This window comes from Hyperolius riggenbachi, chromosome 1 (genome assembly GCF_040937935.1).
Source record: "Hyperolius riggenbachi isolate aHypRig1 chromosome 1, aHypRig1.pri, whole genome shotgun sequence".
NCBI classification, from domain to species: domain Eukaryota; kingdom Metazoa; phylum Chordata; class Amphibia; order Anura; family Hyperoliidae; genus Hyperolius; species Hyperolius riggenbachi.
The window spans coordinates 98811276-98826408 of record NC_090646.1 but is presented as its reverse complement, the minus strand read 5'-3'; the positions used below and the strand labels follow the sequence as shown (position 1 = coordinate 98826408).

At 42.4% G+C, this 15133-nt stretch overlaps 1 protein-coding gene across 2 annotated transcripts in view; it reads right to left on the bottom strand.

Annotated features, from left to right (window-relative positions):
- The window catches only part of ZNF518B (zinc finger protein 518B), a 134078-nt gene that overhangs the window by 81084 nt on the left and 37861 nt on the right, over nucleotides 1-15133 (bottom strand). For both annotated transcript variants that reach the window (XM_068267481.1, XM_068267491.1), the window contains exon 2: nucleotides 13782-13835. The gene's annotated coding sequence lies outside the window, so the exon portion shown is untranslated. The remainder of the gene's footprint in view (nucleotides 1-13781; nucleotides 13836-15133) is intronic.

Here is a 15133-nt window from a genome sequence, read left to right as displayed (position 1 = left end):
TAGGAATGTGAAATATGTTGAATTCATTCAATGTTATTTGAGGTTTGTGGACGATATACTTATTTTGTGGAAAGGGCCTGTTGATGCACTGAAAGAAATGGTCAATGAAGCAAATCTAGCACATCCTACGATAAAATTTACACTTGAGTTTTCCACAGAGCTGATACACTATCTGAATGTTGCGATCTCGGTTTCCCCAGATAGGTTATGTACAGATTTGTACACGAAACCGACTGATCGCAACAGTTTGCTGAGAACTGACAGCTTTCACAACAAGGCAGTGGTTAGAAAAAGTGGAGAAAGAGTTGGCTCAGATGTCTACAGAATCCTTGCTTAGTGGGAATGGAGAAAGGAAAGGTACTCATACTAATCAGATCCCATTCGTGTAGACCTACTGCAAGCAGTCCAATATGGTTAAAGGGGTGGTGAAGTATTGGTCGATACTTCAACATGACCCCGCTTTTGGTGAATTGTTTGAAGAGCCACCTCTTTTTTCTTACAGGAGAGGTAAAACTATCAGGGACAGAGTGAGTAGGGTGGATTTGTCAGCTAGGGCTAGAGAGGTTAAAAATATGACAAAAAGAAGGGGGACCTTTCCTTGTATGGAATGTAATTGCTGTGATTCCATAATTAAGGGCACTTATGTTGAGCATCCACATACTGGGAGAAAGGTTGAGATTAGGTCAATGTACACCTGTAAGAGTGAATTTGTAGTTTATGCCTTGAAGTGCCCTTGTGGTATGCTGTACGTGGGTAAAACCACTAGACCAGTAAAATCGAGAAGGAACATAGACGGTACATTCGTGGTTTCAGGATGGTGGTGAAGGCCTACAACACCCCAGTGGCCAGACATTTTTTTGATCGTGGCCATGGGGTTTCGCAGCTTCGCTGGCTTGAGTTGGATCACGTTCCACCTCTTCAAAGAGGGGGAGATAGAGAAAAGATCTTACTACAAAAGGAGGCAAGGTGGATTCGTAGATTAGATACGATCTCCCCTAGGAGTTCAGTCTTAAATGCTTCCTGTGAGAATATGTGACTGATCTGTGTACATGTTATTTCTCCCCCTTTCCTCAGATCCTGATGGGAGAATGTTCAATCTGTTACTCTGGGGATATCAGTTTGAGGGTGGTAAGAGAAAAATTTACTGATAAAAGGAAACTGTTTTTCTGTAATGTTGTTGCAATTGATTATTAGGTAATTACCTATGGAATTTAGTGTACGTGATATGTAGTCAGGTTCTTGTAGTGCCCTGTATTTCTCCTGTGGGGGACTTGTGGATATAATTGTAATGACACTTGAGGGTTAATGGACTGTTGGCTTGGTCAGCTGACCAGGGAAAAGGCGGTCCAATGAGGGGTGTGGTATATTTGGTAATCTATTTAAAGAAAACCTGAACTGAAAATTAAAAGTCAAAATAAGCATACACATGTCATACTTACCTCCCATGTAGTCTACTCCTCAATCTCTTTTTCCTGTCCCACGTCCTGTTTGTCCACTGTGATCAAGAGAATTCTTCATCCTCCATTTTGAAAATGGCCATTACCCCATAACAGCTTTCTGGTCAGTACACTGTTAACCTGTAACATCGTCCACTTGAGCCATAGGGAAACATGGACATTACCGGGAACATCAGCAGTCCACTCAGCTATAACTGACAGCAACTGATATATAACTGACAACAACTGATATATTTCAGTTCTGACAAAATGTTGTCAGAACTGGAAGGGATCATTGTCAGAAGAAAATGGTAAGCTTCTGAGATTAACTGATGGCAAGGTAACTATTTAATGTTCATTTGAAGTTACCTCATGTGTTTATTTTAAATAATTTTAGTCAGTACAGGTTCCCTTTAAACACTGTGAACTGTTGTGAGCATGTACATCTGATGAAGGAAATTTCCCCCGAAACATGTCGTGTAATTGCTAAATGTGTTGATAAATGCAAGTTTGGAAGCCAGTTGAGTGCCTTCTCCTTATTGATAAAGATGTTGCTGATTGGTCTGATTTTCCTGGAGGCTTGGTCTGTGCTCTATTCCTGCTATATAAGCCCTGGGCATTCAGTTACTCGCTGTCTGTTATAGCTTTCAGTTCTCTGAGCGCTGGACCTTGCTTTACTACTTAGTCTAGTTAAAGTTCCGGAGAGCTACATTTCATATATTGCGCATCAGCGCGCTATATATGTACTCTAGTCAGTCAGTATTGTATTATTGTAATATTGTATATTGTTCTGTGTATCAACCTTTGCCTGCCTCTTGACCTCAAATCTGCCTACCCCCTCTTTATTACTGCCATCTGATATCTGTGTATGACTCGGACTGTCCCTGACTTTGCTCCTGTTTGATCCTTCCAATACGACTTTGTGTATGACTTCAGCCTGTATAATGTTTTCGCACCTGTCTTAGCCTACTGTACTTTAGCCATCTGATTACCAGTGTATGTGTAACGATCGGTGTAACACAGAGAGACTCTGATTATCGGTGATCTGCAGTATCACCGAGAATACAGATATATACCCGATTATTGATGATCTGCAGTATCACCGATAATCAGATATATCTCTAACCTCTGGACACCTGAGTAATAGGAGTGTTTGGTGCAACAGTAATACTTTGAGGAGAGCACCCGTCTCGAGGGTGCCAGGCAGTAAGAGATACTGCCCAAGAACAAGCTCCTTCCAATGGCCTGAGGCTCCCCAAGGGGAGGAGTCAGGCTGAGAGAGGGAAGGACAGAGTGTGAGTGACACCAATGGTGGAATGTCACTGACAGATCTGTGAACTATCTCTAAACAGAGGAGATAGTTCTCGAGGTCGGACAAGCCAGGTCGGCAACAGACAGACAGATGAGATACAGAGGAAAGAGACTGAATCAGAGTCCTAAGGCAAGCAAGGTTTGGCAACGGAGTATCAGATATAGCGAAGTACCAAATCAGAGATCAGAAGAGAGGTCAGGAAAGCAGAAGGTCATAACAAATAATCAACAATGTCTAGTCTATAGGTGTGAGCTCCTAGATCATCAACACCTTGGAACTAGTCTAAAGTATAACAGGATGGTAAAGCTAATTCCTAATCTTGGGTGTGAGCTCCGTAGTCATCAACACCCTGGAACTAGTCTGAAGTATAACACAGAAAATACACAGTATTCCTAGTCTTGGGTGTGGGCTCCGTAATAATCAACACCCTGGAACTAGTCTGAAGTATAACACAGAAGATACACAGTATTCCTAGTCTTGGGTGTGAGCTCCGTAATCATCAACACCCTGGAACTAGTCTGAAGTATAACACAGAAGATACACAGTATTCCTAGTCTTGGGTGTGAGCTCCGTAATCATCAACACCCTGGAACTAGTCTGAAGTATAACAGAGATTACACAGATTCTGACAATATGGTCTGAGTGCTTCCATGTAGTGATCGCAACGGCAGACAACCAGAGAATGACCAGCACCCAGTATATATAGCAAAGCGCCCTCCAGCGCCTCCCCTAAGTGCTGGACCAATGGGAAGTGGTTGAACCGTCAGCTGACCGGCCGGGTCAGCTGACTCCCTTCTGGCTGTCATATATATTTCCTCAAACGGAACTCTATACAATGATATTGCTATTAATTTGGCTGACTCTGCAGACATTGACACTGAAGTAAAATTAGACTCTGTTAAAAATAAAAATAAAAATAATAATGTTGGAGATGTATCAGGTACGAAAGCTCCCCAAAACTATGATTTTGATCCTTTGGCTAATGAGAATGTTTTTGGAGATTTGATGGCAGATTCTGAACGGAAGAGTAAGTTCGTGTCAGTTTTCTCTGGTAATCAGCATACCAGCAGTTTACAACCGGAGCTTACTCTGCATTCCATCTGCAACACCCTTGAATGTCTATTAGATAAAGAGGTGCGCCTGTGGTGGGATGTTACTAGTTTGAAACATTATGTCAGCAAGGGGATTGTGCCACGTGGTCTTCGAATAAAGAAAGTTCCTACTACTATTTTTTCAGACAAATTTGTCCTTGAGTGGAATCAGATCCTCTCGGATTGTTCTTTAAAATTAATGAAACTCATTGTCGTTTATGAGGAGCAAAAGCTTGTGGATCTTAAATTACAAATTGATAAAACCACTCAGGACTTTACGAGGCACAGTTCTCTTGCAGTTTATGATGATCTTAATGCTAAATTGAAACAAAACATAGGCAAATTGGAAACAATTATTATGGAAACTAAAAGAGTGAATTTTTTTGAGAGATACCAATGATTGCAAAAAAAATGTTGTTTATGAATGGGGAAGGTGGGAGTCTTTTCACAGGTCCCCAAAATCTATTCTCAAGAAGTTTACTCCTAGAAAAAATGTTAGTTTTGGCCCCCAGGACACCTCGGGGTCCCAATCCGACACATCGGATTTGTCTGACTGCTCACGCAGTACTTTACAAACTATCTTTCCGTCCTCTACTGATGTGCCGGGGGAACCCCGGGTGTCACAAACCTCCGGGGTACCCATACAGTCCCTGTCTTACTATCAAACCTCCAAAAAGAAATCGAGACAAAAGAAGAGACGTCCAAAATTAAGAAAACCAGGAGAGCAGGCAGAAAACACAGAAAATACCCGACCCAGATAGTTTCCGATATTCAAAATGTTGTTAATCTCTCCAGTAGAGTGCTCACTATTGACCAGACTGCGCTCCTTTCTAGGGGACTTTCCTTTGCACCCTCCAACCATTTCAATTTGTTTAGGACTATCTTAGATTTGAACAAATTTGTCAGAAATCTTGTAGTTAAAAACATTTTCTTGATGACACTGGGGTCCCTGACAACCAGGAGTCTCTGCCTATTAGTAAAATCAGTGATGTTCCTTCCTTTGTAGACATTAAAACCCTCATGACATTACAGTCATTAGATGATACTAAGCTACCAGGTATAAAGTTACAGGATGTGGTTCCCGTTCAGGTTTCCAATCCCTCCTTTTATCCTGTTAACGCCAGATCTCCTGTCATAGATACATTTCAGGATCTTGTAGAGAGGGAATTGAATAACCTGGCCAGGGTTCCCAGGGCCCCTTCCGACCTCACTTCCTCTGAGCGTCGGGCTCTTAACGAATTACATGGTGATCCCAGTATAGTCATACGCTCAGCAGATAAGGGTGGGGCGGTGGTGGTCCTGGATGCCACTGACTATAGAGCAGAGGCCCTGAGACAGCTGGGGGATGGGGGTGTGTATCTGCCCCTGACCCGCAACCCCACACAGGAGTTTCTCTGTGATCTTCGGGCGCTGTTGGAACGTGGGTTGAACACGGGGGTGCTTACTATGCGACTCTCTGAGTTTTTATGTCCATCGCACCCTGTTCTTCCTGTGTTCCACCATCTCCCAAAGATTCACAAACCGGGTGTTCCCCCAAGGGGCAGACCAATTGTTGCTGGCATTGGCTCCTTGGGTGAGCGCCTGGGCGAGTGGGTGGATGCACACCTCCAGCCCCTAGTGTCGAGACTTCCGGGTTATCTCCAAGATACCCGACACGTCCTTTCTAGCCTTGATAAGTTTAGGTGGAATTGCAATTTCCGGTGGGTGACCTTGGATGTCACTTTGCTATACTCCTCTATTCCTCATGCACTAGCCTTACAAGCACTAGATTTTCATCTAACCACTTACTCCTCTTTTGATTTTCCATTAAAGTCCTTTTTGCTCCTAGCAGTTGAGTACCTCCTCACACACAACTTTTTCGTCTTCGATTCTCAGTTTTATCTCCAGAGATGCGGAGCTTCTATGGGGGCAAAGTTTTCCCCCTCCCTGGCCAACCTATACATGGGCTGGTGGGAGGAGCTCCGCATCTTTGGGGATGACAATCCTTTTGCCTCCCATATACAATGGTATGGCAGGTATATAGACGATTTGTTGTTGGTGTGGGAGGGTCCTCCTGACACCTTGGAGCCCTTTTTGAATTACCTAAATGACAATCAATTAAATTTGATTTTCACTATGAACACCCATACAACTTCGATTGATTATCTAGATCTTACACTAACAGGCGATCCTGTGTCACATACAATTTCTACATGTACGTTTCGGAAACCTACATCAGGAAATTCTATTCTTTTAGCCAATTCCTGCCATCCCATACACACCATTAATGCCATACCGACAGGCGAATTTGTCAGAGCAATTCGCAATTGCTCTACTTTGGAGAGTGCCAATAAGGAGTGCAGTCTGGTTGAATGCAGGCTACGGCAGAGAGGATACACGGATAAGCACTTAAAAACTAGTCGCAATAGGGTGGCCAAAAAATCCAGGACAGAACTCTTAGATAGTAACAAGGGTAGACATAGACGAACAGGGAAGGGTGCTGTCACGTTTGTAACAGAATATAGTTTGGAATACAAAAATATTGTTAATACCATCAAAAAATACCTCCCAGTCTTACATTCAGATCTTAAACTAAAACAGGTACTGGACGCAGGGTGCCGTTTTTCATCTCATAAGACACGCACTCTAGGGTCTCTCCTGTCTCCCAGCCTTTTTAGGTCTCCGGCCTCTATACGTACCCCGACCTGGCTAAGAACAGTGGGATCTTACCCTTGTGGTTTCACTACATGCCATTACTGTGGATGTCATCATAAAGGAACTTCTATTTTTTCTTACACAACTAACAGGTCTTTTCCCATTTTGCAGTATATCAATTGTGATACTAAGCATACAATTTATGTAATCTCATGTACCAGCTGTCGCATCCAGTATGTGGGGTGCACCACCCGCAATCTTCGAGCGAGGATAGGTGAGCACTACTGTGCGACTAGCTGGAACACTTTTAAGAAATCTGCTGTATCTAAGCACTTTGAGAACTGCCATAATGGGAACATGACCTCTTTCAAATACCAAGGAGTGGAAAGAGTGGTCTCCCCATTTAGGGGAGGCGACCACCAGAGGCTTCTCCTCAAACGAGAAGCCTTCTGGATGCATCGTATGGGTACCCGCTCCCCTGATGGTTTAAACACCCGTTGGGACATCAGTCTAGTATATGACAGTTAAGAAAGATTCTTCTTTCTTTTATTTGCCAGTTTTTCTATTTATCTGTACTTTTTGCATGTAATTTTTAACATTCAGATGTTTTTTACAATTTTGCTATATCTTTGCACTTTTGTAATGATGCATTATTTCTATCTAGCTATTTAGCTGTTTTTTATTCCTCTTTAAGAGGTTGTGGATTTCTTCGGATCGAGTGGGTGTGGGATTTTTTCCCCTCCCCCATCTTTCTGCTATAAAGTCCCCGCCTCTTTTAGAATCTGTATGACTATGATTAAGGGCAGATCTTGAGCCCGACACGCGTCAGTCATTCTGTGGTCCTACATGTGTCATTTTTGTGGCGTTTTTCAATAAAGAATATCAGCTTTTATACTTCACTGTGACTGCGGATCCTCCTTTGCTTGATCTCACCTGCGGCCTGGCTCACCTGATCCTGCACCTTTGGAGTATCTGCCTCTTGGGGGTTTCAGAGCGTTTGGCCTTCCATTCCTGGCTGTCATATAAGTTCAGCCTCTCATCGCGCGTGCGCATCCTTCTGAACCTGTGTGGACTATCAGTCCCAGCCACACCAGACATGTGTTGTAAAGCACCCGCCGCACTGGATGCGGAATCCGCCGCACCGCTATCAAGGCATGCGGCGGTTTCTCCGCGTTTGGCCATACTACTAGATGTAGACCTACGCGTGCCAACCGCCGCATTGGACGCGGAATCAGCCGCCTTGTTCTGAGTTCATGCAGCGGCTTTTCCGCGTTTTCTCACAGTATGATCCTAGTCTGTTATTGACCTTGCTCTGCCTCAGTCCCTATGTACCGCATATCTCTGACTTCATGTATGACCTCAGTTGATGATCTGACCTCGATTATCGTTTATTTAGTGTACACTTCATAGCCTGCATCACAGCCAGCGTTACACAGGAAGACTCATTGTTGAGTCTCTTTAACACTTCTTATATTAGAACTAGCCCTGTCAGCTCTTGTTGTAGAGCTTTTTTTCTTGCCATTGGAGTAAGGTGGAACAGAGCATTACCATTAAATGAAATGCTTTCAAGAGGTGTTTGTTCTACGTGTGCTGGATGTTTTGTAATGCCCCAAAAATACCCTTTATGCCAGTTATCCTGAATTAAGGTGTGTACACACATCAGACAAAAGTCGTGGAAAACAAATGGATCATTAAAGGTGTAAACTTGGCAGCGGAGAGTGTTCTGCTGTGAAGCAGCGTCTGGAAACAGTAAAAATTACATATGCTCCCGTTACTTCCTACTCTGCATAGTGGGAGGATGGAGGTGGCAGGGACGGTTTTTGTAAGCAAATGGGGAGGTTTTTTTGCTAATTGGCTCCACATACGGTTGGGGAGAGGGAGGAAGAGAGGAGGCCCCCAAAGCCTCTGGGCCCCCCTGCGATGGCAAGGGTCACAGGGGTGATTGCTACATCCATGTTCCCATTGCATGCTTTGATCACTGGATACTGTATGTTCCCCACTCAGGTTCAAACCTGAACTTGGAGATCTTCAGACTGTGCAGTTCTGGCTAGTTGGATCAGTGCTGCTGAGAAGATAGTAAGCTACAACATTTTGGGGGTAAAGTGATATTAAAATTAAAGGGAACCTGAAGCATGATGTATATGGAGTCTGCCATATTTATTTCCTATAAAAGAATACCAATTGCCTGCCAGCCTTGCTGATCTGTTTGACTTCAGTAGTGTCTGAAACACACCAGAAACAAGCATGCAGCTAATCCTGTCAGATCTGAAAATAATGTCAGAAGCCCCTGATTTGCTGCATGCTTGTTTAGGGTCTATGGCTAAAAGTATTAGAGGCAGAAGATCAGCAGGACAGCCAGGCAACTGGTATTGCTTAAAAGGAGATACACACATTACTCGGTGTGCTCAGTGTTTCCCATGACTCATGTATAAGTCGACTCTATACTATACTTTTTTAAAGTCAGTCAGACCTAAATGTCTAGACTTATACTCGAGTATATACAGTAAATATGTCAGCCTCCACACTCCTCTTGCTTCAGGTTCCCTTTAAATATAGGTATGGAATTTCAATTTAGTGTAGATAAGAGGAATGTTTTAAAGCAGTAATCATGATTGCTGAATGTGGAGCTTATTATACTAGATTTGAAATTGCATATTTTACACCTGGGATTGAGTAGCACTGTTGGTTGCCTGCACATAATAGCCTTATCTAATGTTCCACTCTTATCAATACTCCATACTGTTATTTGGACTCCATTTTGTATGAATCTGTTCACTGGTGTTCAAGGATCACTTTAATACTTGTTTAGGGCTGGTTCACATTCAGCACTTCCGCAGCTTGCCCGCAATCGCATTTGTGTCCATGATCGCCATATCCATAGGGATACATTAGGAGCAGTGCTTTGCTGATCACTGGCCAACAGCAAGTCTGAACCAGCCCTTACTGCATATAGATACAGACTAGATAACAGGCTGCATGTATACACTAAAATGACTCATAAACCATTAACTTTTTATAGATCAGATAAGATATTGTTTCAGTGTATGAAAGCTTGTCTGTTTTAAAAGGATCTGTACTTGTGAATAGTCATAAATCTAGAAGAGAAGGGCCATGTGTCCAGGGCTTTATTAGATGAGGTCTTGTTTTAGTGAACAGTTACAAACCTGTATAGTGTTCCAATGAATACACTTGTTTAGCAAATTTTTCTGATGTGAGCTCATCAGTCCAAAATGAAGAATACGTTAGTTATAGTCAGGGGAGGAGGCGGCATCAAGAGTACTGGTCATTCTGTTGATGTCATCCTTCGTAGAATAGAACTTGGAAGAATGTTCCCCCACTGGCCCCCCCATTAGCAGTCTACGGCCCACAGGTCAGTGACTGCTCTCTTCCACTAAACTGGAGCTTCAGCAGTCTAAGGAAGCACTCAGGCTTCCGAAGATGGGCTTCTCCGTATTGCGCACACGAGCGTGGGTAGTACAGAGCCATCTGCCTTTGGAAGCCCAAGTGTTACCGAAGACTGCCGAAGTCTCCCACGGTGGAAGATTTAAACCAAGAAGCCTGTGTTGGAATGAGGGGTCCAGGAGGAGAACAGGAAGGCTCTATAGGACCCAGAGCCTTCCCTCGCCTTAGGTATCTGTTTTTTGTTGTTGTTGTTGTTTTCTTTTAAATTAGGCTTCAGACTCTCTTTAACTATTCATCATCATAATTGCTTTGGGCTGTTGGAGTTTTACCAGGTTAGCGGGTGAAACATACTACACCAGGCATTAAACATTACTGCTACTATTCTGCACATTATAACCTGAAACTATACTGTATATAGTGTTCATTATTATCAACACTACATTGTGCTGTCTGGCTTATTGTACTGTATTTACAGTAGGAGTATATTAGACCATGCAAAAAAGCAATGTTTTTCTCTTTATATTACAGCCATTTACTACCTTTAGGCCCCGTTTACATTACAAACGCGGATGGCCTTCCGCGTTTGTGTGCGTTGCGTGGGTGATCCCATCACTGAAAAGTGAATGGGACAGCCACGCGTTTTTGCAAAAAATGCGTGCAGCATGCGTTCCCGGACCGCACAGGTCCGGAACGCATGCAGTGTGAACATCAGACAGTGCAGTCTATGAACTGTCTGATGTCGTGCATATCGGCCTCCCGCACGCGTTTCCAAAACGTGGCTGGAAACGCGTGCAGTGTGAACGGGGCCTTACTGTTCACATTATTGATTTACTGTATGTTATGGGAGTTATTTTACTACATTAGAAATATACAGTAAGTCTTTATTATCATTGAGGGAAAAAAACACCAAAACTTAGTTTGTGTACAATTATTATCACAAACCCCATACCAGGTATACTGTAAAGGAAGTTTTTAATTTATTCGTCACAAAAAAAATAAATAAATAAATAATAATAATAATGCTAACATTTGTATAGCGTTTTTCTTCTGTCAGACTCAAAGTGCTTGAGAGCTGCAGCCACTAAGGGTGCACATAATAGGCCACACTGCAGTCTTGTCCAAAGACTCCTTAATGCATAGGTACTGTCTTAAGCCAGAATTCCAATCCTGGTTGCTTATGTCAGGGGTAGTGCCCTTAAAGCAAATCCGAAGCAAAAATACTTATGAGATAATGAATTGTATGTGTAGTATAAGTAATAAATAAAACATTAGTAGCAACAACAACAAAAGTCTTGTATTTTTTTTCCAGTGCAGGAAGAGTTAAACAACTTGAGTTGTTACTTGTGCAAAAGAGCTTCTCTGAACTCAGTCCTATTTTCTGAAGAGTTTAAACAGCCAAGAAACAGTGAGAGACAGCTTGAGATAAGGTTTTACTGCAGAAAAGTTCAAAGGGCCATTATTTCTGCTTACAGCTTAAAATACAGAGCTTGGATTCTAAACTGCAGCTGTAAATGTCTGATGCAATGTTATAGATAAAGCTATACAACTGAAAATAAAAATATGAGATTATTTTCTTTACTACTGATGTTATATTAATTATCTATACTAACATAAAATAATATATATATATATATATATATATATATATATATATATATATATATATATATATATATATATATATATATATATATATATATATATACTAGGCTACCTAAGCCCGTTTAAAAACAGGCTCTAGGTAGTGATTTAAAGAGAAACTCCAACCAAGAATTGAACTTTATCCCAATCAGTAGCTGATACCCCCTTTTACATGAGAAATAGAATGATTTTCACAAACAGACCATCAGGGGGCGCTGTGTGACTAATTTTGTGCTGAAACCCCTCCCACAAGAGGCTCTGAATACCGCGGTACTCTGGGCAAACTGCCACAATGTAACAATGTTCACAGACAGGAAATGGCTGTTTAAAGCTGTCTGTAACAGCCAGAGCAGCTAGAAACAGCTACATAACTTGCCCACAGTAACAATGTCACCATGTAATACATGTCAGAATGTGAATCTGGGAGAGGAAAGATTTTACAATGAGCAAACACTGACTAAATCATTTATACATAATTATTGTAAAAATGAAGCACTTTTTTTTACTACATTATTTTCACTGGAGTTCCTCTTTAACCGTGTGTGCCCGCCGCCCACCCCGCGCATGCACTCTCCCACCCGCCACGCGCGCGCACACGGCCGCCGTGCTCCCTGGCCTCACCTCCCGTCCCAACGGCTTTCTGTACTGCGCCCATGCGCAGTACAAAAAAGCTTCGGACAGACGGACAGACAGGGAAAGTGGTTGACGCAGGGACAGTTAGGTTTTATTGTATGGGATGCAGCACAGAGGCATAGTGGTTGGTACTCTCGCCTTGCAGCGCTGGGTCCCCAAGTGTTTGTATGTTCCCCCTCGTGTCCACGTAGGTTTCCTCCATGCACTCTGGTTTCCTCCCACATCCCAAAAACATGCAGATAAGTTTAAGATTTTCTTATTCATCCTTCAGCATCAAATTCTAAGCTGAATCGCTGCATCCCCATGGCAGAACGAGTTATTTATAGCCCTGAAATTGCCCTGCAAAGTTCCACGACTTTGCAGGTCGTAGATTTTGCTGCCTGGTAGAGGCAGAGCTTTGCGCAGTAGCTCTGCCTCTACTCCAGTCTTCTTTTACTGAAAGGGACAGAGAGAGGTGGAGATCGGCAGAGATTGACTGGAGTAGAGGCAGAGCTACTGAGCAAATCTCCGCTTCTACCAGGAAGCAGAATGATGCAACCTGTGGAACTTTGCAAGGCAATTTCAGGGCACTCGCTCTGCTGCGGGGATGCGGCGATTCAGCTTAGAACTTAATGCTGAAGAAGATTGAATAAGAAAAGAAGGTAAAAAACAAGACTTCAGTGTCTCTTTAATTGGCTTCCCCCTACATTAGCCCTAGACTGTGATACATACACTACACGATACATACATAGACATATGACTATGGTGGAGATTAGATTGTGAGCCCCTCTGAGGGACAGTTAAGTGACAAGACAATATACTCTTCTACAGCGCTGCAGGAGATGTTGCTATAGGAATACTAAATACAGTAATAATAATAATAATAAAGGTAATAATAATATATAAGTGAGTTAGGCCTCGTTCACACTATACGCACTGCTGTGTGCATTTCAGCAGCGCATAAAGTATGCGATCAGCAAGAACATCAGAAGTGCATAGTGAGCACTTCTGACGTTCAGACTACGCGTGCTGCACAGCAGTGCGATGCGCTATCACACTGCTGCATGCATTTTTGCAAAAGCGCATTACTGATCCCATTTGCTGTAATGAATGGGATCAGCAGCACAGCACACGGCAACATGGATAGCATGCGATCGGGTGCGCTTGCATGCCAAACACACAGCCATATGCGTTGCCTAATGTGAACGAGGCCTTAGAGACCCCTTTCTATCAACACTGAAAAAAGTGCTCTTTGCAAAGATTCGCTATGCAAGGTACCCATCTCATTGGTGAAAGGCATTTGGTCTGCTATAATTTGGTAGGCAGCTGGCTATATGCTTTGTTGTGCCAATTTCTTTGCTGTGTCTCTAGATATGGATCCGCGTGGAATAGTAAGTGGAAGCTCTTACTTATCACCTTCATAAGTGGAAGCCCATACTTATCACATTCATAAGTGGAAGCCCATACTTATCAACTTAATAAGTGGAAGCCCATACTTATCACCTTCATAAGTGGAAGCCCATACTTATCACCTTCATAAGTGGAAGCCCATACTTATCAACTTAATAAGTGGAAGCCCATACTTATCACCTTCATAAGTGGAAGCCCATGGTTATCCTCTTAAAAAAAACAACAAAATAATGATGATGTTACCTGGTTGGACATTAGTTGGTAAGTTCTGAAGAGGATCAGAGCTGCTCTCTGCTGCTGAAGATATAAGATATAAGATTACAGATGAAGACTTTGTGAAGATGCTAGAGGATTACAATTGGGGCACTTGTTATCATGCACATTATGATGTTAGGGCCGGTTCACACTCGGCACTTTGCCCGTGATCACGTTCGGCTCCGCGATCATAATTTGAATGCAAAATTTCACAATTCACAGCGATTTGTGCTTGTGATTTCTGTTCAATAGAACGGCAATCTTAGAGCAATTGCCCACAAAACGCTGCATGCAGCATGTTTTTGATTGATCGAAATCACAACCGCTGTAGTGTGAATGTAACCATAGGGATATATTGTAGCAGGGCTTTGCTGATCGCTGGTGATCAGCGAAGCGCTGAAGAATCGCCCCAATGTGAACCAGCCCTTAGACATAAAAAACAACAACTTTTATTTATCTGCAGATAACTCAAGTGGGGTGATCAAGATTTGCATATAATGATGGCGCCTGTTAAAAAAACGGCACCAGATATAGCAGATATTCAATTTATTGTCTAGTAAAATGGGCACCAGAAAATATTGTTTGTAATATCGATATTCTACTACTCCCCACTGTAACATTTATTTTGGCACCAGTAAAAGTGATAAAATATCATAAATGTACTGATATTCTACTACTTCACTCATATAGTAAATATTGGTAATATTTATCAATACTTTAATATGACTTAACCTCTCCTGTACCCCACCTCCCCCCCGCCTCCCTGTGGGCAACTAACCTTAACCCCACATGGTGGGCAACTAATCTTAACCAAGCCCCTCCTTCTGCTCCCTTCCCATGAGCAACTAACCAAAGTTGTAAATTAAATTTTAAGTCTTTAAAGCAGCTAACTAGAAGAGCTGTAAGGCCACATACAGACATCAGACCATAGTCTTTGGAAAATGAAAGATCACAGACCAATCTTACCACCCTTCCTGTAGTATAAGAGCCATACTCTACACAGTCTTTTTTATGGAGCTGAACTCCACATCAGAAAAAAATCTTTGCAAGATGCTGCACACACAGATGCTGTACAGACACAAAAGATCAGTATCTGCAAAAGATCTGTTCCTGCCAAAAATCCATTCCTGCAAATTGCAATGATAGTCTATGAGATCTGCAGATCATCATACACACATGATTTAACTGACATTCATCTGCAGATCTGCAGATCTGAAAATCCATCCTGGTGGATCTGATCTGCAGATGAATGTCAGTTAAATCATGTGTGTATGATGATGCAGATCTCATAGACTATCATTGCAATTTGCAGGAATGGATTTTTGGCCGGAACAGATCTT